We start from the raw sequence: 26,631 nt of genomic DNA on the forward strand, positions 1-26,631 counted from the left end.
CACTATAACTCTTGTTAATGATACGGGGGAAATCATGCCTAGCTGAAACTGAGTGCGCACTAATATTTAACAAGGCATTTTCGTCAGTATATTCTAATAATAATAACGTTCCATTGCCTAATGTCCCCTGCAACATAGCTTCTAGCATGCCGAGCGTGGTGTTTTATCCTGATGGTGTTTTGCGCATTATTGAAAACCTTAAACTTTCATCCTCAGCTGGTATAGATGGTATAAACTATAAACTGCTAAAAAATACAAAATATATTTCTTCATCATTTTTGTGTCTTATATTCTCTCAGTCACTTTCTACAGCTTCCATGCCTCACGACTGGAAGGTGGGGAAGGTCATTCCCATCTACAAGTCTGGTAATAAGAACACACCGCTAAATTATCGACCAATCTCTCTCACTAGCCTTCCAGGCAAAATCATGGAACATGTCATTTACTCCCTGATCATGAATCAAATTTTTTCATTCGGCACAGCATGGGTTCCGTAAGGGCTTCTCTACCGAAACGCAACTAGCTTTGTTTCTGCACGACTTGCATATAAACCTTGACTCTAACCAACAAACTGACGCTATTTTTCTGGACTATGACAAGGCCTTTGACAAAGTTTCTCACCGCCACTTACTATTAAAGCTTTCTTCTTTGAACTTGCACAGTGACGTACTCAAATGGCTCGAAGCATTCCTTACTGATCGCTACCAATTCGTTTCTATAAATGACAAATGATCCACTCTTCTCCCTGTAACTTCTGGCGTACCGCAGGGATCAGTTCTCGGTCCTCTTCTTTCTTTAATTTATATTAACGACTTACCCCTACATGTACCTTGCAAGATACGAATTTTCGATGATGAATACCCAAGTTTCTGTGCTTGTGTACTATGCCATCTAACTTTAACGCTTTCCAACCCGCCTACGTCGAACGATTGAGTACAACCAGTGGCGTAGCCAGAAATTTTTTTCGGGGGGGTCTCAGGTTGCAGCGCGGCCTCCTCCTTCTAGAATTTGTCGAGGGATCAAATACATGAATAATAACTGCATTGCAAATGCCATTGTATATTAGATACTGCAAACGAATTATTGAACGCTACGCACTGTGAATACAAGTAAAGTATGTATTTTTTTCATACAAAATATATTCGTATGTCCATAAAATTGTGGCAGAAATAACTGATATCAACGCTTCCGCGTTTTTTGTCTATTTAATAAGTACAGAAAATATCACGCGAACTTTAGAACTATACCAGTTCAAAACCAGCAACGCAGTGCATGCAGGTTATAAGAAAAACGTAAAGGCCATGAAATTAACAAGTTGAGGACAAATATTTTGATGAATCTATGTCATTTAAGAACCTTGTTTACATTTTTGTTCATATGCAACGGCCAGGGAAAAACCTCAATGACGCTGTCCTTTGTTGCAATGGATTGCGCAGGAGCAGCTGTTACCGGTCGTGTATTGTGAGTAATTGCACCGAAATTATAGTCGCAACAGTGAGTACATATAAAAAGCAGGAGTTCTGCAAAATGCGCATTAGAAATGCGAAGATAGAATGGAATATACAAATGCGAAGATACAACTTGAAACACTGGAAACTAAACTTGAAACAGCTGGAAACAAAGTTCACTACTTGTATACACAAAACTTCGCAACAAGATATTTAAATGTACGTATAAGTCTCCAATAAATCTACGTATCTAAGCAAACGTCACTGTATATAATGCGTCAAACAAGACAAATAAACATGTTGCTCAGTCACAGATAGTAAACTATACGCATAGAAAAGACAGACGATCCAGGCAAGAACAATACTATGATCGCAGAAATCGTGATATGTACTCGGGCCATGCTGCGGTCGCGACAGCATTATATGGGTAGAATTATAGAGGAAGGTGCAGAAATCAGTACGAAAATGTGCATTTTAGCTGCCTGCACAGCGACAATAATTATTCTGCACCCAAAATCAAAGAAGGCTACTGCTTTGTTTCAAAAAAGAAGTAAAAGCAGGCAGCCAAAGAGGAAAGAAAAGGACAAATGAAAGCCACAGATGATGCGGCAAGTTTAACTACCCAATATCCGAGTGTGCTAGCTGGGAAGCGCTGTGTGCGCCGGGCTTTCAATGAGCAAGGTCGGTCAAAATTGGTTATTGATGTCCTCGTAATTTTCGTATTAGCATGATAATTTTGATCATGATGCTAACTGTTACAATAAATGGTGAAAATTTCTGCGCTTTTAAAAGCTAATGGACAGTCATAAGTTTTCATAATTACGAGTTTATGGACCGGAAGGCACAGAGCTTTTTACTTCAATTGATTTTTGCTGCTTCGTTGTCTAAAGGACAAACTTCACTCGGCGGAGAAGTTTAGCGAAGCGGTCAATGACTTCGGACACGTTGATGCCGACGTCGCTGTAGGCTTACAAAAGATCCAGCCTAACCATGCGTTCCGCAGACATTCCAGAGCGCAAGTAGTTTTTTTAGTAATCTCACGCTCTGCGCTGGCAGTGGTCACGAGAAGGGTGACTAGAATCTTCAGCAGTTTGTACACATTTACATAGAACCTGCAGTCGCAATGAGAGAGGGTATCTATTCCGGTGCTAAAACCTAAATGCACTTCTTCGATGTCGTTGGCATCCTTGTTTAGGTACCTTGCACAAACAGTAAGCTGTTCGATTCCAGCAATATACGTCGTTTCGTCAGCAAATACGGAAAAGTAGCTGCAGCGTTTACTTTTTCATCTAGGCTTTCTTTGATAATTTCACCACAAATTTCTATAACTTGGTTTTGTACATCAGGGCATAAATACGAGGCAATACTCAGGCAACTTTCCAAATGGTTCTTCAGATATGTATCTCCACAATAAGCTCGCATGCGAAGAAGCGCTTTGAAAATACCACTATTTCACGCCGGGGCTTTGCTTTAATCCAAAGGACCACTGTCCCTATGGCCACGGAGAGCCAGACGTTGTCGCCCGCAAGAAATAACTGTCTCTATAATAGGCCACTATAAATTTCGTCTGTTTTCTCTTATTTTACTTTGCCTGCCCTGGTCCAGCTGATCGATCACATTGGGCGCGCTTCCTGAAAATGCTTGGAGAAATTTATCAGCTGCCAGCTGACAGTCACAGTGATATTTAGTATTTTCGTGTATGGAAGATTGCGAGCGCGTGCTTCCATCTCGGGAACGGCGTGAATACGAGGGCTCCAGTGGGCACTTGTTGGCCCAAGTTTATAAGAACATTAAACCCGTAAAGTTCCAGAATTGAAAATCTAAAGCACGCCTTTGGAAATGTCAGTGCACCTTTCGCGTCAAAAGTTTATGAGAATTTCATGCCCAGAAAGTTCAGAATTGAAATCTATGCGCTCCGTAGATTCCACGAGCGCTGCGAGATGCCGCGACGCGCCCGCTCGCTATCGAAAAGCCCCTGAAAGTTTGTGCTCGGATGAAGCTTCTTGCGTTATGTGACTCCAAGCGCAGAAGCGTTGCCACAAAATCCAGCCCGACTTCGCAATGTTCGTGCTGAAATGTCTTTTCGAGCGTGAAAAAGACATTGTAGACAAAATCCCGAATGATTCCCGGCGCTGGTGGTTGTTTTAGTGTGCGCCGGGAAAAATTTCGGGGAGGGCGGGGCTGAAGCCCATCAGACCTCCTCCACCCCCCCCCCCCCCCCCCCTGGACTACACTCCTGATGTACAACCCAGCGGCGTTTGGCGGACTTTTACGGTGCCTGGTGAGACCTCAGATGCATGGCAATGACCGGAGTAACTGATCTTACGCGCTTTAACACTGCTATAGAAAGCAGGTTGGTCTCCATGTCTAGCCCAAATTCGTCTTGTGAAAACTGATATGTACATGAAAGAAGCACTAGAAAGAAATCTACAGAAACGAATGTCAAATGGAAAACACTAAACAATTTTTAATAGAAGTCACCTTCAATGAGATCAGAATGAACATATTTAATTTTAGCAACATATTCTTAAACCCTGCGCGAGCTTTGTCGCTTAACCAGGATTGCAGAAATGGAGAAGAGCGGTAGACAAGCGAGGAGATGGCGAATGCCAGCGCCTCACACGACAGGACCCGAAGGAGCCCGGTGGCGGCATGGGACGGTCTTCCCCGGAAGGCCCAGTCCGGCCGCGTTGGACTCCATGACAACGACCCAAGGAGACCGGTAACATCCCCCAGGGAGCGATGCGCCGGGAAACGTCTGCAATAGACATGACCAACAGTTGACTGCGTGGATCGTCGTGATTTCGTTCCCTCTCCTTGCACTGTTGATTAAGCTTCGTACGCCAACGTTCCGCAGTAAATTGGGCTCCTTGAGAAATGATTGCACGAACAGAAAAGTGTGCACGTTGCGCTACTTATCTGAAGAAGGAGTCCTCACAAATACGGCCCCTTTTATAAGGCTGTAAGCGTAGAAAGCTCTATAGCATCGAGCTCGCCCGGTCAGCACTTCCCGCCCTTTCCTGCCCTGCAGTGGCTGCACTGCAGCAGCAAGGGAGGCACTCCGTCTAATCAATCGGGAGAGAATGCCTAGAAGTCGTAAGTGCCGGAATATTGGTATCTTTTGGTTTTCACGGAGCTGGAAAAATATTTACAGACGGTTGGTTTTGGACCGTATTCGGTTAAATCGAAAGATCGGTATCCTAATTGCATCGAATGTGAGGTAAAAACAAACTAAACGAGGGTAATATTTCCACGCAATAAACGAGGGTAATTTCAAGGTCTAACGTCTTGGTAGACAAACCATATGTTTAAACTATTAACCTTTCGAAAGCAAGGTTAGATTTATTTTCGCCCTGATAGAAAGGTGCTAGTTCTTCACATGCTTGTTGACTCTGAACTATGCACTCTGACGTAAATCGGTCGAGCAGCCTTGTATGTCAATGCACGTTTTTGTATATGTCTATACAATGCGTATTACGCGTGAAATAAGTAACAATGGAATACCTCCTTGTAAACGTCGATATTTGAATTTCCTGTGGGCTTTTCTTTGGAATACGGTTCTTTCTATAATGTCGTGCCGCCATCTCGAGCCGTTGTCTTTCAAAACAAAACGAATCCTCAATGGCAGGTTCTCACGTGAGGTGTTATATAGCACACTCGAGATCAAAGTATTCAGATCGAGGTCTGCGTGGGTGTTTATGCAGTCGGCTATAGAGGGCACTCAACTGTTACTGCAGGCAGATCACGTGAAAACGGCTGCGGTTTTTCTTAACTTTCATGAAGCTTCTGGAAGTGAGCGATACTAGAACCGACGTGCAGACAATGCAGACGACCAAGATTTTGGGACTACGCGCAGCCGCCAGCGAGCGATAAAATTGAAATGGTTCGACAAAGTCCAAACATTCCTTGAACGCTGACGTCACATGAAAATGAGAAACACAGGTGAGAATAAAACTAAACAGCAGCAAGGAAAAAAACCGTAAGCCAGGTCACTGAAGAAGTCATTCGCTCCAGGATATTGGAATTTTAGATGTTTGCCATCTGCAGGAAAAGAGAAAAGGTTGCAGCAACTCTTTCCCTGAAGGTCCGACCAAACAAATAATGCTCTCTTTAAGTCCTCTTTTTTCTGTACCGGGCCTAAAGCTTGGTCCCAGATATGATATTGCCAGACTGCTTTTAGCACTTGAAAGTAACATGGTGATTATAGGAATGGGGCAAACATACGGGGTGAAAACCGAAAATTTCGTGACATAATGTTTTTTTGCAGCATGAAGCAAGGTATGCAGGAGTAGCAATTCTTCCTTAATAAAATGCCTCACATAACGTTTGGCGCAGAAAGGAGAAACTACGGGTAATTTTATAAAGTTTTGTCAGGAAATTGCCATTTGTTAAGTTTTTCCGTAAGCAATTTTTTTTTGTAAGCTTCGATGCAGTTTTCTGTGCAGTCACAACCCCAGAAATCGTTGATTTCTAATATAGCTGGCAAGTTTCATGACGTGCAGGTTTCATCCCAAGAGCCAGCTACACCGACAGAAATACCGACAGAAATACCGAATGCAATGAAGAGGCACTTTGATCGTCATCACAACACAAAGATGACAGAGATCAACGCTGGGCTCATGATAATGGTGAGAAAAGGACTCGACTCAAAGGACCCATTCGCTGGTCCGTACTTCGTTGTTAAAGCAGCTCAGCAACAAGGATTATTGAAGTCCTTCTAATATGGTGGACCAAGGGGTAGAATTGAAGAGGCATCCGTCGGAAATGTGGTACCTTATTACCAGCGTAAGGGCAACGACGGCGGCCGGGAGAGCGCAGCGATCAAAATAATCGCTAGTGGCTTGGGGACAGCAGAGAAGAAGAAAAAGAAGGTCGCTTAAAATGCAACAATGAACCGATGCAGTCAGTTTATCTATGTAGAAACATTAATACACATTTGAACGACATGAAAGGAAACCGAGGTTTTCCGATTTTTTTTAGTAAAATCTTGAGAAGCCAAGAAAAGATTTGTAGCGGTTAGAATAATTTGTAGAAAACATTTGTAGCGCAAGAATAATTTCTAGCTGGTAATTGAAATAAACAAATGATAAATAAATGCAAATGTCAGTGGATCAAAATACAACTGGCCGCAGGTGGGATACGAACCCACGTCTTCGCATTGCGCGTGCGAATTGAGCTACCGCGGCGCCGTTCTCCCGTCCACTTTCTGGAGTACTTACGCCTGTCTATTAGACCTTACCCTGGGAGTGCTAGAGCTAATTCTAGTGGGCTAGAACACCCGCACCACCTCGTAGGTATGCACGACACCATGCATGACACTTGGCTGGCCTGTGCTCACCCCTCGACGCTGCAGCGGGCAATGGTGCTCATGCGTACGCTTTTGGGGCACGTTTTGCTCGCCGAAACAGGGCTAGTTGTTCTAGGTGTCTGAATGCGGTGTGTTTGCCTGATGCTGAGAGACCACGAAGCCTTTTCTCAGTGTCGGCAGAAAGTAAATAGAATGCTGAAAACGCAATGGGTTATGGTGTCAGGATCCTATGTATACTTGGCTGTTAAGTCTTGCCGGTATTTTCTGAATAATTCTGCATAGTCACATACGTGTACAAAAAGTTGTAAATGTTTGCTAGTACGGAATAAATGGGAAGACACACTGTTCGTAAATATTTGTAGGAGTTGCTTTCCCGGCAAGACAGCCATCTCGATAGAAAGCATGAAGGGCGTGTACGATGTACCGCTGCATAACAAAAATAGGCATCGACTAAATTAAAAGAACTCCAGTTTCTGTCTCTCTCTTTATTTGCGGAATAGAAAGCTTATTGCGAAAAAGCTTTTTACATCTCCAGACTCTCAAATACCTGTGTGAGAATGTCGGCAACGCTCATAGGTAGAGTTAAAATGCTGCAAGTAACAATACAGAGGCTGCAGCTTTGGCAGCAAGGAATGTAAATTTTTAACGATGAGATTAAAATCCACTATATGATAACGACTTGTGACAGGATTCAGCCGAAGCTTATAATCTAAACTACAGATGATTTTTTTGTAGAACATCTAAGACCTTTTCAGTGGTTCGGAACTAGAAAAAATACTTTATAGAAAGAAGTTACAACAGGAAACTCAGTCTCATAACACCATTGTTATGCTTTATAGGTTCGAGTGGAAATGACAGATGAATTATTATTATTATTATTATTATTATTATTATTATTATTATTATTATTATTATTATTATTATTATTATTATTATTATTTGATTTGTACACCAATACACACAAGGACATAAAGGAATTAAGGAGGGAGCAACTGACAACTGCCACCGAGAGGGGCACAACGCCTGCCTACTCTTTTAGGAGGAGAGAATAGAGGGAATGAAAATATGAGGGAAGAAAAGAGGAAATAAAGAAATGACAGAGTCACAGACAGAACAAAACAAAATACAAATTATGTCTATAAACGGGAGGCTAAGTCAGTGTCCTTCAGAAAAGTTAGCAGGGCTCGATGGGCCTGGTCACGTCGAGCAGTACACCCCCTTAGAAATGGGCAATTGTCAAGGGTCGCACATTGCAGCCCCATAAGTCTATATGAGAATATGGCGCTATACTACACATAGTAGGTGATGTGTTGGTACGTAAGACAACGACACCTCTACCTTCTCGCGCCGCCCCGCACGCACGCACACGCACGCACGCAAACCATAGCAGCCTGCAACCAAGGCGTACCTAACAACCGTCTATTATCAAGCACAAACAGTAGATATACTCACTCTGCTATGAAAACATCGAAGCAAGTGCTCTACTCTGCTAAACTATTATCGCTTGGCCTGTGTGGAAAGAAAAAGGCGAAGATTAGAGTTGAAAAAAAAGGGGGTGGGAGGCAATTGTCCGCACAAGGATCCCGTCCATTGCCCCCTAAAAAAAAAAAAAAAATGCCCCGTCTACATTCCTTGTTTACAAAAATACGCTACAGCATTTTGTACTGTCACGCATATAATATAGAATATATGGAGTCCTGACACCCTTAGGCGAAAGCCAATATAATGTCGCCATAATGAGTTGAGAAACTGCTAAAGTACGCTTGCTTCAGCGCGCACGGGTGCAAGTTTGATCAGCCAGGTCGAGAAACTCGCGATCACCTCGTGAATTTTGCGACTTCTGTTGATTTGCTATTACGGCGGCACTCGTGCCAGAATTCGAATAGCCTGCAGCTATCCGATAATATTGTGACATCATCGTCCCAAATATGAAATTTAAAAAATAAATGAAGAGGAAAGCATTCCTCTTCATCTCGATTGTTAAAAAAAAAACACTCAACACAGCCGCCCCAGTAATGCACCTTTCTTTTTATTCCATAGCATTTATAGCAGAGTGAAGCAATAACACTTGCAGTTACCATGCTAATCAGCGTTTTCTCTACCAGGACAGCAACAAAAGCAAGTGCAGGTTACGCCTCGCCCTTCACACATGCTGTCGAGACAGTGGTCAAACGTTCACCTATACACTAACTTTGTTTTGAGGTAACCACTTTCCGAAGGTTGCACACCACTCTGTGCTAAATTCAATCTTGTTGTATCTGCTTTTCAGGTGGATGATCCTTTTCTGAGATGCGTAGGTAAAAAAAAAATGATTGGTGCGGCGTTTCGGTCTGACGTGGGTGTTTTCCAGCATTGCCTCTCACGAACTATGCAGTCTCGTAAAGTACACAAAGGTGACACGAGGTACAGTTTTGTGAATTAGAAATGCTTTCTTAAATATACGCATTTTATGCCGAACTTAAGCCATGTCACTACATTTGTATTGAAAAAGAAATAATATACTCTGTACGACAATTATACTATTCTGATGAATTCTAATAAATGCAGCAAGTGTAGAAGCAATAGAGAAAAACTGTCGATACAGGGAAACGGAAGCTGGCAAATATCAACACAATAAATGCGGGCTAAATGTCGACACATTGCGTTTCTCTCAAATATATGCTCCAATATAAGTTGTTTAAGTAGGCTTAGTCAGCCATCAAACTACGTATTTAAATATTTATATTATATAGCGATTAACATTCAATCCGTGAAAGCATTCACCCTCGGCAGCTCTACCAAGAGTAGCCTCAAGCAGGTTATTTTTATCTGCCCGGCTGAAATGGGGAAGGTTGTACTTACTGGAGCTAAAAGACATTTGTTCTTGAACGCTTCCATCCGGATCGGTTGTTTTACTGTAGTAGTAATTCTTGCCGAAGCAGACGATGCCATTTTTTACATTCCAGCAGCGGGGATTACTAAAAATAAAAGAAACGAAGACGTAAGGCTCCCTTTTAAAAATAAATATTTCGGAGTAAAGAATGGGAATTTTCGGTGTAATATTTTCAATATCGGTTCAACCTATCTGGCGTCTGTGGGCTATAGAAAAAATTATCGAAAGTCACACAGGCTTGACGAAGTAGCGAGGTGGTCAAACCTCGGCAAAGCTGTAGCCACAGGGAGATATTACTAGGGTGAGCGTGGCTTGCTTTCGATAGAACACAATATGCGCCTCTTCAAAACATCCTTTATGGTTGTAGAACAAGTGTGCGAAGTAAGCCTTTTGTGCATTCGATCAGGGTCTCGAAGTTTATCTAAGCTATTGAATGGCCGTGAAATTTGTCAGATATTAACAATTAATGTTTTTAATATTTATTTATTTGTTTGTTTTCTAATACTACAGCCATATTCCGGGATAATAAAGGAGTGGAGTATCAGAAATACAAGAAACAGACAAAAAGATAGTAGAACATATTAAAAAAAAGGGCAGTAAACTTAACACACAAGTGCTTCCACATAATCTCAGAGTGCCAATTCACGAACAGAACCGGGCAACTCGTTCCGGCGTTCGACAACTCTCGGAAAATAACTGTGCTTGAAAATGTTAGTGAGTGAGTGAAACAACTTTATTCGGTCCACGATAGACACGAGTAAACTAAACGTCACCTGGCTAGGCCCACTCGGGGAACATCAGGTCAAATCTGAGGGCCCTTTCGCGGTCCCTCTGGACTGCGAGGATTTGAGAGGTCTCATCTTGGGCCTTAATGAGCTTCATCGTTTCCTCTTGGGTGAAAGGGAGACCGGCATAGGCGCAGCCCCACAGGACATGCTCGAAGTCCGCATAACCACCACACAGGGGGCCGTCCGGGCTTGGGAACCGGTCGGGTGGTCACCGACCACCCGACACTGCACATTGTGTGCAGTGTCGCAGGGCTCGGTTAATTGATTGTTTGTAGAAGTCTGAGAGTGACTGCCTGGGTCCTGCACAGCGAGGAGTGCGGCAGAGGCAGGAGTCTTCTTGATAGATAATTATGTTTGCAGATCTCGTTGTACGAGCAGAGAGGTTCGGGTCACCCAGGAGAGGACGCGTTACCCGGTGCACGGTCAGTCAAACCTCGTGCAGCCGAGTGTGCCTCCTCGTTGGGGTTGAGCGATGCACCCTCAATCGTTGCAAGGTGCGCAGGGAACCAGGCCAATGAGTGGTGTTTGAGGTCTTTAGCATTTCGGATGATACGGGGGCCTGGGGAGCCACCATTTCCATCTGAAATGCCCTGATAGTGGTCTTGGAGTCTAAATAAATCGCTAGAACTGCGGATGGTAGCGCAGCTGATGATTTTCGAATCACAATCGATGACCACTGAGGAGACGGATTCTTCTTGAGCGTACGAAGCAGCGTCTACGAAGCATGTTCGATCCTTGTCCAAGCGGGCACTGGCGAGCAGAGCTTTACCTCTGACTCGTCTTCGTCCTTCGTTGCAGGTCGGATGCATATTCCGTGGCATCCGGTGTATGGAAATATTGGATCTTACGTCGTTGGGCAGCTTCACAGCGTCGGGACCGACGACCGTGGGGTTACGTCCCAGCATGCCAAGTATGGCTCGGCCCGCTGGGGTGTCAGAGAGTCCGACGAACTGAGAAAACGCTTGGGCTTCAACAATTTCTTCGAACGTGTTGTGGATTCCCAACTTGAGGAGGTCTTCTGTGTGCGCTCGGACGGGAAGGCGGAGGGCAAGCTTGAATACTCTTCTGATTAGGGCATTGAGCTTGTTGCGCTCCGACACGAGCCTGTTGTGCATAGCCACCGAATAAGCGAGGTGGCACAGCACGAATGCTTCGATAATCCGGATCAGATTAACCTCCCTGATTCCGCGGTACCTGTTGGCAATTCTTCGGATCTAACCCACCGCGGTGACTTACTCAGCTAAGGCGTTGCGCTGCTGAGCACGAGATCGCGGGATCGAATCCCGTCCGCGGCGGCCGCATTTCGATGGAGGCGAAATGCAAAAACGCCCGTGTGCTGTGCTTGCGTTGTAGTGCACGTTAAGGAACCCCGAGTGGTCAAAATTAATCCGGAGCCCTCCACTACGGCATGCCTCATAATCAGAACTGGTTTTGGCAAGTAAAACACCAGAAAGAAGAAGGAGAAGAAGAATTCTTCGGATCAGTCCGAGGGCGCTTTCGGTCTTGGACCAAATGCGTTTAACGGCGGCCCCATTTACCCCGTTAGGACTGGATAACCATTCCTAGGACACTGATTGTGTCCACCCGCGGAACTGGGAAGCCGTTACCAGTGAATAACGTAATGTGGCTCTCCGTTGCTGGCTTCCAGGACAGGTGAGAACCGCATCTGGGCCTCTTCTTGTAGAGTAAGAGCTCGGATTTAGTGGGCGAGCACCTTAGCCCGGTGGGCATGAGATACCGCTCCGTCACATCGATGGCTTCTTGCAAAGCACCCTCGACCTGACCCTCATATCCGCTGGAGCACCAGATGGTGATGTCCGCGTAGATCGTGTGGTTAATGTTCAGGATCCCGTTCAATGCCCTCGACAGGTTGATCATACAGATGATGAACGGCGTCGGGGAGATCACCGCCCCCTGAGGTGTTCCCTTTGGCCCAAGCTGAATTTCGTGGGCCAAAAACTCGTCAATCTTGAGTCTAGTGGACCTCGAGGAAAGGAAGGAGCGCACGAAATTGTACGCCCGCTTGCCGACGTGAAGTTCTGTCAGGCTCTTGAGAATAAACGCGTGCGATATGTTGTCAAAAGCCTTTTCTAAATCCAAGCCGAGAATTGTCTTAGTGTCGGCAGAGGTGGAGTCAATGATCTGGTGCTTGATCAGCCTCATGGCATCCTGAGTCGAGAGCCCCGACCGAAAGCCAATCATGTTGTGTGTATAGCATTCGATAGACTCAGAGTGATCAGTGAGGCGGTTAAGCATGACGTGCTCGGCCATCTTCCCGACACACGACGTCAGGGAGATGGGCCTTAGATTGTCGATGCTCAGCGCCTTACCTGGCTTGGGTATGAGTACTGTGTAGGCTGCTTCCCAGCTCTTGGGAATGACGCCGCTGCGCCAGATTTCATCTTGTCTGTAAGAAACTAGATTGAGTCGTCGTCGAGATGCTTGAGCATTTTGTTGGTGACCGCGTCGGGCCCAGAGGCAGATCTGCCGTTGAGGAATGCGAGAACCCGCTTGACCTCAGCCACGGTAAAATCCTCGTCCATCGATGGCGCATCGCGCCCTTGGTACTCGGGAAACTGGAGGGGGGGGGGGGGGGCACCGGATCGTCCGTGGCCGCCAGGTACTTGTCTATGAGCTGGTACTTGTCTATGAGTCTCTACCACCTTCTCGCCTCGCAACATTTTATATAAATACACATTTGGTGCCACAGCTAAACGTCGCCTTCCCTCCCGTCTCCCCACGGCCTTTCGCGCGACGGAAGAAGTCGCGTTTCGTCTCCGCCGTGCGTTCGATCCCCGTGAAAGCGCGCGTCCCTCGCGCACATATAGCATACGGCGCACGGCGACGATTTCATCGCCGTTGGACAATATACGGTACTTCACGGCGACGGCGACGGCAAAAATCCACGTGGAGTGCCATATAATTGCTATCCCACAAACACAAACATTGTGAAGTGCATAGGCTGTAACCATGCAGGACGATACATGGAGTGATTTGCGTCTGTCATAGTGTCCGGGATGCATACGGGTGCGTCTCACAGTGTTTCCGTTTGTTCGTTCTAGTATTATATGCAAGTACACCTTTGACGGTACTTTCAGATAACGTTTTCGGTTGTTTTCGTGTGTAAAATTTTATAACAATTATAATAATAACAAACATCATCATCAGCCTATATTTTCGTCCACTGCAGGACGAATACGATCCCCTGCGATCTCCAATAACCCATGTCTTGCGCTAGCTGATTCCAACTTGCGCCTACAAATTTCCTAACATAATCAACCCACCTGGTTTTCCGCCGTCCTCGATTGCGCTTCCCTTCTCTTGGTGTCCATTCGGTAACTATAATGGTCTACCGGTTATCCACCCTACGCATTACATGACCTGGCAAGCTCAATTTTTTTCTTTTAATGTCAATTAAAATATCGGATATCCCCGTTTGCTCTCTGATGCACACCGCTCTCTTGCTGTCTCTTAACGCTAGGCCTAGCATTTTTCGTTCCATCGCTCTTTGTGCCGTCCTTAACGTGTTCTCGAGCTTTTTTGATAACCTTCAAGTTTCTGCCCCATGTGTTACCACCGGAAGAATGCAATGATTGTACACAGGGGAGCCTGATCATGAGGAGGAAATTTACCGAAGAATAAAATTGGGCTTGAGTGCATACGGCAGGCGTTGCCAAATCCTGACTAGGAGCTTACCAGTGTCGTTGAAAATTTGTATAATATGCTCAACAATTTATTTCCTTATAAACACACAGGTGCTCAATGGTTTCCTCGCACACACAGGGTGCTGCCAAGAAATTTCGTCTGCTTGCCCGCAAGAAGAAAAAAGTTTTCTGAAGTTCTCCGAGTGTATTCGATTGCCTACTGCGTAAGCTCGACCCCTCTCTACGGTTATCAGCGCTATCTAGCCTTTCCCGTTGTGAAGCAAGAAGATTTTCTGCACTTCGCGAACTGGTACGTCCATTGAAATCTGAATTATGCGCTCTAAATTAACTTAAACACGGAAATGTGTGCAACAACTAGGCTAACGCCAAGTAATAATATGACCACACATTGAAATAGAATGACTTAAATATCCACATACCATGTATTATAAGCCGTAGCGGCTTTTGCCGCACTGATACTCAGCGCTTTCTTCAGTTCACACTCATGCGACATCTCTACCTCAAGTCACCATATCAAACTTTTGCTCCAATATGTGTATCACGTGCGTGCAGCTCTCCAGTATTTTGCTGAACTCACGCGAACGTCGATCGGCACGCAGGTGAACGTCATGTCACGGAGCATATCTGAAAAAGTAGCGAGGGTAGGGGCATGCGCACAGAGTGTCCTCTTGCCTGAGCATCGTTCGATTGGCTATTTCAATGAACCGGCCACAGCCCCTGCTCTTTATTAGCTCATATATTGTTTGCATCCCCATATACCTCCTTTCCCCAGTGCAGGGTAGCAAACCGGACGTTCGTCTGGTGAACCTCCCTGCCTTTCCTTTCTTCTATTTTTTTCTCTCTCTCTGACGTTTGCAACTGCTTATCTAACCGCTGCAAGCGCAATAACCCGAGTACGCATTTCTATTGGCGTTCGAAGTGGCTAAGCAGCAGGGGCTATTTGGAGTTAAAGGGGCCCTGAAACATTGATTAAACAAAGTAAGAAAACGTTGCCGATCTGTAAATGAGGCTCCTATGAATGTAAGGGACAAATATTATTGCACTGCATGCAGCAGGGAATTTACAATCACGTGTCGAAAACAGTGAAGAATCGCTTGCTCTCCCCTTCGCAATGTCATCATGCAGCTACGTCTCAAGCAGTCACGCCCACCAACAGCTATTGGTTGATTTTGTGATCGGAGAACATTCTATGTAACACTATAACTGCTTTGAGCTAAATAAATTAAGAATGCACATGTCTGCTATCTCAGTAAGACCGAAAAACGCTATTCCACCGATTTTAACGCGACAACGTTAAGGGCCCCGTGTCGCAGAAAATCCGGTGTCTGCGTCGTTGGCGGAAATAATCATGCAGAACCAGATCATCCCGAACCACCTTGACCAGGCAGGCCCTTCGCGTGGCGCAAGGTGTTAGTGAACCAAAACTGAATTTATGAAACTAAAATTCGGCAGAAAAATCGTAAAATATGACTTAACCGCAACCTAAAGACGCGATAGCGTCGGAATGTAATTTGAATATACGAGAAAAAAAAAGCCTGGTAAGCAGCCAGGGATCTTTGAATGCTAAAGCGTTCCACTCTTAAAGGCGAAGCTTAAGGGCCCTCCAAGTTTTTGTCCTTCCGATGCACACACGCCAGTTGCGCGTAGCTGCGGATGGTGAGCATGTCCTCCGAGATCGCGCCGGAGTGCTGGGTAGCGTAGATAACGTAACCGCCCCGGCGTGCCGCTAGGAGCCCTCTCGTCGGCGAGACGAATAAGACAACCTCGCGCGCTGATTGGTTTCTGTAAGCGATATAAGTCCAGGCGCCTTGGCGCCCATCTCGAGACGAGAGAGCGCTGCATGCGCCTGAACCGGAAGTATCGTCGAAAAGAAAAAACAAAAACAAAATTTTGGGTGGGGCCTTGCACCCGTGCGATACCCGCTGTGGAGACGAAAGTGGAGACGAAAAGGAGAGAGAAAGTCCCACATCGCTGCGATAACTACTTGTAACTGCGCTTCTATACTTGGAAGATTAAATTATTTTTTTTTAGCCATGAGATTCGTGAGAGGATGTCCTTTAACAGCGAGGTCATTCTATCAGCTAGCAATGTGTTTCGGAGTGCCTTTAACGAAATAGCTTGACACACGATGGTTGGACAACGGTATTCTCCGTGCGCATATACCTACCATCGCTATATACTTTCGTAGCTGTTCTGCGTTACACGACGCTGACTCTCGGGTCGCTCAACGCTCCCGCGATATTATTAACCTCGTGGAGAGCTGTACAGCTTGAATGCATTAGAACCATGCAAGTATTAACGCGATTAGCATTAAAGGCCCCGTGTCACAGAAAATCCGGTGTTAGCGTGTGGCGCCGCGGCGTGTTCCATCAGAAAAAATCATCCCGAACCATTACCATGCCGGCCCTCAGCATGGCGAACAGGCGTTACTGAACTAATTGAACCTCTCAAAGTAAAATGCGGAAGAAAATTCGTGAAGTCCGATTTACTCACAACCTACAGACATGCTAGCAGCGATTGTAATTTCGATATACGAGAAAGTCATTCGAATTTACGAAAAAAACATAATTCTGTTACGCGGAAACTCAAACACAAAACCCTTTTTCTTTGCTGACGGGAGTTTGAGCCATTGATCGGCCCTGCACTGCCACCCGGATCGGCCCATCATTCTTTTCTATCGGGCCCCGTGTCGCGGAAAATCCGGTGTCGGTATCGGCGTCAACGGCACCCGATAACGCTATCGCGTTCCACATTTAAAGGCGAACCTTACGCGTGCTCCAAGTTTTTCCTTACCGCCTATCTCCTGTCTTCATGTTCACCAACAAAAACAAATAGCACTGTTGTAAATATCCAGCCACAGAAATTGGCGATTAAGGAAGAGAATAAATTCACAAGTAATGTTCATGGACTACATGTTCTTATGATGCCGCATAAAAAAAAAAACAAAAAACAAAAACATCACGTTATGCAATAACACCATTCTTTTTATCATTTTCTTTAGACGTTGTTAAATATGGTACGGGCGCATTTATTTACACCACACATTGGAAGTTTCCCGAAATCTCACGCACAGCTTGTTGGGTGTCTATCATTTGTGTTTGTTATGCTCGCTCATGAATATTTTCATGTTAATTGTATAACTGAACCATATTGTCGACAAAGTCAATAAAACCGGTCAGTGAATCCACGTATACTCACGCATGGATTATTCCAACGAGCAAAGCCAGAAGTAAGACCACCCTCACGTCCATGCCGAAATGCGGCAAACGAGGCAATGCGTCGTGAGGCTCAGCTCATGCGCTGAGATTATTCACGCAGACGCCGGACAGGACACGCGCAGCTGTAGTCGCTTCTTCCCATTTCCGTGCAGTCATGCTGATCTTTGAGTCGGCGCTCATACAGTCGGCAGAGGTTAATCAATCAGTTAATTCCTATAGTTCACTTCAATTGAGTACGTCGCACATATATGTTACATTTGCCTTTACTGAACGGAGTCAGGTCAGTGAGCAATACTTGCGTTCAAGGAGGCTTTTAGCCTCGGCGTCATTTGATTATCAACGAACAGCGCCCGCGATGTTTAAATATATTTCTCTGTTTGCTGCAGCACGCGAGATACCAATCCAACCTGTCCACGCGGAAATGCAGGAATCTAGCAATCAACATTGTCACCGGAAGCCAATAAATAAAAATATGAAATAAGAAATAAATAAAAGGGAGAAAAAAGGGGCAAGAAGCTGGAAATGCTACGAAAGTGAGAAAAAATAATTTCTAAAAGTCTAAATGCTCAACTTTTTTTTTTTTAACATGGGATAACGAACTAAGCTGCGGAACGCCGAAGATATTACAGCTGCTACCTCGTTAGCTTCGATGGTGCTGCATAGAACTAAGAGCCCAGATTGCGGAGCGCCTGTGCCGAGAATTGCAGCTGAATGTCTACCGTCTTCAGTGAATAGTGTGAAGACGGCGTGCATAGCGGGCTGCCGAGCTTTCAGGTCGGAGTGATTTACCGATGTTGTCCATCCAGGCCCCAGCTGCGTGTCTGACGGTGCTAAAAGAAGCGCACGCTTCCGCGAAGGGAGATGGCATATAACCTGAGCGTTTCGTCGTCGATATTGCTCCTTAGAGCAGCAGGCACGTACGTACAGTGCGTCGGTCACTGCGTATGAACCCTGCAGCCGCCTGACGTGTGCTCGCGCCTTTAGAAGCATAAGGGGATAGGCCGAATATTTAGAATGATACAAGTTCAAAACAAAAAACCGAGGACCTATTCACCTGGCCGCATCATGATTTATGTCAACCTGCTGATGCAAGTAAGCCCATCAATAGGTTTTAATGCGAAGCATTCTTCGCATCATTCCAGGCACATTGTGGTAGGTAGGTAGGTAGGCAGGTAGGTATATAGGTATGTAGGGGGGTTCCTGTGTGACTTTGTTCTGGACCGCTTTAATAAAAAGGAATGCGTGGCCGACGGTGGTATCAAATGGCTTACGATCAGCGACAGCAGCCCGATGTTCTAACTTTTCGGCCACAAGCTTTACAGCGTATTTTTTTTTTAAAGCGCAACTTTTTTTGCCTCCTTTCCAGGGATTGGCGCGATAGCCTGGCTGCTGGGACGCTCGCTATCCGTCGATACGTCTGTACAAATGTATAAAAATGTTATATGAAAATAGCTGGGAACTGGCTTATATGCTGACCCTTGTATGCTGACCATGTATATGCATCTGTGTTCTGCATAGCAAAAAAAAAAAAAAAAAAAAACAATTTCTATGTAAGTCCAGAACATGTAATGACGACTGAAGGCATCTCTAATGTACGCAGAATGGTGAATGTTGAAATATGTTTCATGGACACCGTCATTCACTTAATTTTTTTATTTAACCGCTATGAATGTGCCACTGCGCCAATCGCCCAAAATAGGCATGTCCCAACACATTTTCTACATACAACCTGAATATATAATGTCGGCTCACATTTATATCTAACGTACACCGATCTGGTAAAAGGATGGCGAATTATATTCCACAGAATGTTTGATTTACCTTACTTTCGCTGATTTAGTCATTCGGTATATGTGCCACTGGGGGTGTGCCCGATCTTGATCAATCCTCCACAATGGGCATGTCTCATTGTGACACAAAAGGTGAAAAGTCCGTAAACGTTCGTTGATACGTGTCGTACGTTTCTGCGCACACAAACACGCACTGTCAATCGCCTTGTTTTTTTCGAAATGAAAATAAAAGAAAGAGATGTAGTCCCACTATAATGGGGACGGCTACTCCTTCTTGCATAGCAGAAACAACAGTATAAGAACATATATGTAGTAAGAAAAGGAAAATAAACGTCATAGGACCAAACAACCAAAGCGCACAGTCATAGACACATACAAAGGCAAAGTCAAGTCGCACCACAATGAGTTTGTCTATTGTCTTTGTGACATCACTGCGTATACGAGTGCATATGTAGAATGAACAATCGGCATATTGTAAACGCGCGCGAACACACACACACACACACACACACACACACACACACACACACACACACACACACACGCACACGCACACGCACACGCACACGCACACGCACACACACACACACACGCACACACGCACGCACGCACGCACGCACGCACACGTGTATGTATACGCACGTGCGTGTCCCAGCAAAATTGTAGAGTTTATGCGCACATTATAGAAAATATTGAACGTATTCAATAAAAGTAGACATTTTGACCCGCCGCGGTTGCTCAGTTAGCTAAGGCGTTGCGCTGCTGAGCACGAGATCGCGGGATCGAATCGGTGGAGGCGAAATGCCAAAACGCCCGTGTGCTTGCGTTGTAGTGCACGTTAAAGAACCCCAGGTGGTCGAAATTATTCAAGAGCCCTCCACTACGGCGTGCCTCATAATCAGAACTGGTTTTGGCACGTAAAACCCCAGAAAGAAAAGCAGACAATTTGGTTTCTGTGTGAAGGAAGATAGCTGCAATCTTATACATGCAAAGTAAACAACCTTGTCGTTCTGTTTAAATTTCTTTCTCTACCTGACCATCACTATTAAAGTGCTACCTCGCATATTTTTTTACATTTTATATATGCTCACGCACTTCTTAATTATGCGCGCTTATGCAAAACAACGATGAACTCAACGACACTTGCAACAACAATAATGTGAATTCCTTTGTCAGAAATGTTCAAACGTAAAAGAGTGTAGGAGCCAAAGTATAGGGTGTGTAGGTGGAAATTTTTCTCTTACTTTACGTGGGAGTGTTGTGTTTGGAGTGTAATTTTCTTTGCGAGCTTAAATAGTAAAAATAAAAGTGATGACTTAATTGTTGAGTGATGCCTAGCACAAGTGGTAGCTTATGGCATCTTCGACTGGTCGTTTCGGAGCATTCTGGACCGCTCTCGCAAACAACTTGCGTTCGGCTGCTCGAAAGAGAGAGAAAGAGTGATAGCGCGAGCCTTGCGTTCGGTTGGTTCTTTTCGATCGCGCTCCTCCCACGTCGAGCGCTCTCAGGCGCTCCGGGTGCTGTCGTCGGAACAGTCGTTCAGATTGAGAGTCATCCTCATCGGAAAATAGTGTCGCCGATGTTGGCGACGGTTCACCGTTACCTTGGCCACTGCATGCTGGCGTCTCAGCGAACGCTCCCCGGGGACAGCCCTCCCCCTCCGGCGTGCCCGCTGTTTTTCCCGGCAGCGCCGGGAGCTTTAACAATATGAAATCGGACGTTTGTTGTAGCCACGTGGTTTTGGGTTTGGCATTGTGTCTTCCGAGAGCGAGTCACACGTTCGGCTTGCGTGCTTGTTCTTCGCCTTAGAGTTCGAGGAACGCTGGATCCGCCCGACTCCGATTTGGAGAATACAGGCGACCAGTCGAAGATACAATTAGTGAGCTACGAACGTGTACCGTTGGGCATGCAAATACTAAAGTCTCATTCACACCGCCCCCTTCAGCACGTCGCGCGACCATTTGAGACTGGTGACCAAAAAGCGACTGAAGGCGACCGATGCTCACACCGCAAGTGCGACTGGCCCTTCTCCATCTGCTCACAATGGCATCACCACGTAAAATAGGTATCCGCGTATGCAGACGTCGTGTTTCTGCACATCTTATTGGTGGAGCAGTTTTGCGAGTGCTGTCGCGCGATTGAAAGATCGAGCAGAGAGCGACTGGCCCAAAATGGTCGCTTTTCTCGAAAAGCGACCATTTGCTACCATTTGCGACTGCGTCGCTTGGCGACCAACTTTGTCGCGCGACCGCTGCCAGTCGCCGGTGTGAATCAGCCTTAACGAGTAAACCGGTTGCGTCCTTCTTCAACACTCAGCCGTAATATTCGAAGGTTAGAAAAGGTTGTAACAAATCAGAGGCAGACTCCACAAATGTCTCTGCCCACACGAACTGCTTATTTTTCGCTACTAACTAGGCAATAATAATTTTGCTAATTTAATTGGTGGATACTTTGTTTAGCTGACTGCTCAAGTGTATCAACTGTTTTGTTCAGTTGAACAAGGAATATCGAGTTCAAAGGAAGATGGGGATCAGAATTGTTCAACAGTGGTCGAACAAGGGACGTCTCAGTCTTGAGCCTACGTTTCGATGGCTTGAATCTGAGACATTTCTTGTTCGACAACTGTTGTAATTTTTACAGCCAAATATCCTACCCCCTAACTTTTCTTGTGAGCTCACTTCTCTCACTTGTACGTTCTCTGTTTTGTGCATCGTCGCACACTGACAGATAGGAAACACTATTCCATGTGACACTGGAATATTCGTTCTTTGTGCTATTTACGCTTTCAATTTTCAATAAATTCTGTACTTCTCGTGCTGCGTTGGGTAGTGGACATCTGCGATTGTGGCCGAGTGATTTTTCTCCGTCAAGACTAAACTCAACCGCATGGTATGGGTTTGCCGTTTATTTGGCCATAAGTTTTGCTTAGGTCAGAAAAGACGGTGCTCCTTCGCAGCTTGCTGATGAGGTGCTTGTCTTCGCAGGATAAATCCCGGTGCCGACTGGTTGTTCACAAAATCCACTTGGGAATTGAGAGCTCGTGTGCGTTGGTTCATTTTTTTTTGTACACAGCAGCGAAACTTAGTTCATTCTTCATTTGCTAGAATCTACTTAACCCACATTTTTCTCGGTCACCCAAGGTTGGCTTGACTTGTACTGGTTGTGTTTTTTGAATTGTTCTAATGGACTTCTTGTCCCAAAAAGCCTTAGACTGTTAAAAGCTACAGTTGATTCTTCGACTGGTGATGGATCGTGCTTAGTTATCGGCTGGTCCACATAAACTACCAACTTCACTTTGTGAATATCTGTAGGATGAACTACTTTTGGTTGCCTTATAGTATAAAGCTGACTGAGTTGCATGGCTTCTTGCGGTGGTCGATTCATCGGAGAATTATTTTCTTGGTTTAGAATTGGCGTATGCTAACCTTTAACTCGTGCAGTGTTTTAACTGGTGTTTCATGGCGCGAAGGTTTCGTTGTGCAGCAATGTAGGCTGCTGCACATTAGGTGTTCTCAAGTTAAAAGCTGTATGGTTGAAAGGGAATAATCTTCTACGATTTAACATCCTTTACAGAGTTCATCCGACCATTAAAAACTGTGCGTTGTGGCTTTATGACACCAGGAAATGGCATTGAGATTTGCTGGGAGTTCCCTTGTCGGCTCTGGTCTATCACATAACTTTTCTTTTGTTGCCTACCAGTTTTCTGTATTATCTCCTTTTGCTTTGATGCTTGTTTCTCCACAGTAGTTGGCTGCTGCTTTAGGGTTCGGAAAGGGGCTGTTTGGTGATTAAAAATGAGATTATCTTGCTTCTCTGTTGCTGCGAGTGGTTTAGAGTTCTGACCACTAACCTTCTGTGGTAACCGACTGAAAATACCGTTCTGTGTGCGCTGCGAAATAAGTTGTTTCGCGTCTGGCAGGGCTTGGTCCTGCGGCTGGAATGTGAACGCGGCTTCGCTGTGCGAATCGTCTTAAGTTAGCATTGCTGTGGTCCCGAAAACCAGCTTGCACAACTCTTGGTGCTTTATGAAGAATACCTTCATGTAGTGACGGGCGAAAAATCAACCTGCGTTGTGGCCTAAAAATTGGTTTGGGACGGTCATTATGTGGGTTCCCTACAGTAAGCTGCTTCTGAAACTGTAGGCGCGTCGGTTGCTTGTTACGTGTTACTTCTCTCGTTGTCTTCACCAAATCTGAATGCTTCCCATTTGTGACCTGTGAGCCAATAGCCCTATTTTCTTGCACGGGATTCTTCTGGGATAGCTCTACTGAATTCTCTTGGCGCTCCATTGCTACATGTTCATGTCCTCGTTCTTTTGCAGTATGCAACAACAAATTTTTACCGAGCTGCTGCTTTGCTGGTTTTGAGTCATCAGGTTTGTGCTTGTGCTGCCGGTGAGGAGACAGAAGAAAACCTCCTAAAGTTTGCCCACCAGGCGTTGCATACATTGAAAAATGTAAAAACTTTTTGCTTCCAATATCCGTTCTTTGCTGATGCCTGTATTGCGAGTTGGCTCGCACAGCCTGTTTGACTTTGCGTTGTGCAGACCGATTTGCCGTAGTACTATTCCGACTGCGCAGATGTGCCTTATTTTGTGCGTTCGCGCTATAATGGCGCATCGCATCGTGTTCGGGCGTCCCATGTACTAGTCCTTCATGCCAAGCGCGTTGCTGATTCAGCGCTGACTCTACCGTTATACACAATGTTAGAGGATTCTCTGAATGGCTGATGAATGGGCTTAAGTGTCTGTATGTTGTTTATTTTAGGAGTTTCGCTTTTCATAGCTGCCTGTCGCTTACGCATTTCTTCAGTATAACTTGTAAGCATTGACGTATCGAATATGGGCCACGAATCAACGGATTTTTTGTTGGACTGTCGCAGAGCTGAAAATTTGTGCTGCGTCTGGTACCGTACGGGTGCCGCCCTGTGATATCTTGCTTCCGACTCTAATTGTGCGCCGACTTTTGATTTCATCTGGTTTTTGGTTTCAGCTGCAGGCATCTTTCGCACGTCTATTTCTTCCATGTTGTGTTGCTTGCGAATGTAGCTAATGATAATATTGGCTAAATATTTTGCTATAGCGTCTTGCTGTGATCTTGTATGTACCAAATTAGCTTTGTAACGCTGATGTCTTTTATTTTCGAACGTGGCTTTGCCTGCTTCTTTCACAGCTGCATTTACGTATAGCAGCTCACCCTGAGTTGGGATATGTTCCCGCTCCAAGGCTACATTTGGCGGCCATTGCAAAGTGCCTTCTTCGTTCTGAGCAGCTTGTTGATGCTGGGGATCTTGAGTTTTATGAGGTCTAAGTCTGGCTGCATTAACTTCCTGTTTTCTATTACACTGAGCAAGACGGTGGAGCACGTAGGGAGTCATTGTCTTCAATATCTGTTGGGTACACTGCGTTTGTATTACGTTAGGGATATTTTGAACCCGTAATTCCTGCTCCAACACACTTTCAAATGAAGGCGCAAATTTATGTCGCAGCAACCTGGCAGCATTTTTTTCGGCTATAAAGCTGTTGTCGCTTTGTTTGCCAGATGAATATTCTTCAGGAATTCGCAGGGCTCTATTTGTTCGATCAATGTCTTGCTGTGAGCCCTTAAACATTGCACGTTGCAATAACTCGCCGAAGTAGTGTTCCAGCCTCCTGTACTCATTGTCTTCCCGAAAGTGCTTGGCTTTATCAACGGTTGGGCAGCCACCGATGCACCGAGAGATTTACGATATTTTGCCCTCTGTAAGATATTGGACTTTGTCTGATTATCTTGCGGGACAAACTGCTTCTCCGTGTGTAGGCCAGTATTCTCTGATGACTTCTGGCTCCTTATACTTGCCTCTGAAAAGAAAAAAAAGAAAGAAATGTAAGTACAGGCACACTGAAAGAAAACAACCAGAACTCACTGAAGATTGTTGTGAATTTGTCGCTAACCTGACTGACTGAATTCTGAACGACAATTTCTATCGACACTATGCAGTTCTTATCGTCTGCAGTTTCATATGAAAGCACTAGTGATACTGGTGGCGCAGCAGGGATCCAGATGGTGAAAATTGTAACTGTTAAACAACTGGCTATTCAAACGTTATGATAGAACCAGCTACTTCAGCTCCTTTGTATTATTTCATAACTTCCAAGTTTACTTGTTTACGATGCGCTTACTATCTCATAATTAACTTTTGATAAAACATAAACAATCATAACCAAAAACTTGAAATCGTTACAGAAATAACTATACATGTAGCTTTGCAGGAAATACAATGCTGTAGCATTTTTCAATCTCACTATATCTCCAAATGTGTTGTCGCCCTCGACTGTGTTTCGTTTCCCTTGGCAGCCGTACTAATAGTCTATCAGACAACGGTTATTTGCTCAATGCCTCACATGCGCTGCCAAATTACACTTGTGCCTGTTGCTTTTTTTACAAATTTAATTTATCTTCAATGTAGCTGTAAACGTGTAGTATGCAGGAGGAGGCCTCAAAGTATAACGACTTGCTTGTCTTTGTGCTCACAAGAATCACGGTAGTCAAGAAGTAAAGGCAGGAATAGCAAATCCTTAAACCAGTACATGAAAATAAGGAAAGCAAGGAATGAACCTCTAGAAATGTTTACGGATAACGAAGTAAGACATAGCTTTGCATCCTCAAGAAAATAATAACTATGAAGGGAAGAGAGGGAAATAAATAAACATTATTTAAAGAGCAGACGAAGATATAAGGTAATTTTATAAAGCATTGAAAATATCAAACACAAAGGCGAAAAAGTGATTGCATCCTAACTAGAATACTCATTCAATAATAAATGGCTGTGATAAAAGTTGTTCGTCAATATTAGGGGGTCTTAAAGTGTTTTTTGTACAATGTTTGTGGGTCTTTCATGCCAAGCTACAATGTGTTTCATCGAGACTGTGGCACTGAATTGCACAGTTTGCCATTATTCGTGTACAGTCAGACCGTACAAAGAAGCTTTTATTCAACACGAACCAGGTGGTGCTGTAATTGACAATATTGACAGACGAAAATGTGGTCAGTCACGAACAGTGAAGGAAATTTAATGCGTATGTGATACTTAACTCGTTTTATTGTCGAGTTGCAGCAACAAGTCTCCTCGTTGCAAATAATAATCTGAATGGGATAATTTTTACAGCAGGGTGCTGTAAACAATCGCCGTGCATTGATGGCTGTCCAAGAAATAAAGAAGAAAATTAATGCTTGACGTATGGTCAATGCCTTCAACCATCTGCCGACTGTTCTCTTGAAAAATATCATGGTTGAATTGCCGACGTGTACACCGCATCAACCCTCACCTTTTCTTGGCCGGCGAGATTAGACTGTGTCGTGATCAGTGTGAAAATGGGTCGAAAATGAGGCGAATTCTGGGAATTACCCAGCGTTGTCCATTGTCCTGAATTCCAACACAAAGCCCCAAGCTCGACCGAACCTATCGACGAGTGTACGCAACGTTCGCTGAGCACATTCAAGACAAGCAGCATCCATTGCCCTGCTGATCTACAGTGGCTTTCTTTGCAAACAGGTGAGTTCT

General features: G+C 44.9%; 1 protein-coding gene and 1 long non-coding RNA gene across 2 annotated transcripts in view; one reads left to right on the forward strand and one right to left on the reverse strand.

The window, feature by feature from the left end:
- LOC125943332 (uncharacterized) overlaps nt 1–26,631 on the forward strand; it is a 69,535-nt gene that overhangs the window by 19,157 nt on the left and 23,747 nt on the right. The window lies entirely within an intron of this gene.
- On the reverse strand, nt 3,931–17,363 carry LOC119441253 (uncharacterized). The gene is made up of 4 exons (XR_005189838.2): nt 17,280–17,363; nt 9,598–9,713; nt 8,209–8,265; nt 3,931–4,206 (listed from the first exon to the last, which is right to left on the reverse strand). It is a non-coding gene; the product is annotated as an uncharacterized LOC119441253 (long non-coding RNA).

This window comes from Dermacentor silvarum, chromosome 2 (genome assembly GCF_013339745.2).
Source record: "Dermacentor silvarum isolate Dsil-2018 chromosome 2, BIME_Dsil_1.4, whole genome shotgun sequence".
Lineage (NCBI taxonomy): Eukaryota > Metazoa > Arthropoda > Arachnida > Ixodida > Ixodidae > Dermacentor > Dermacentor silvarum.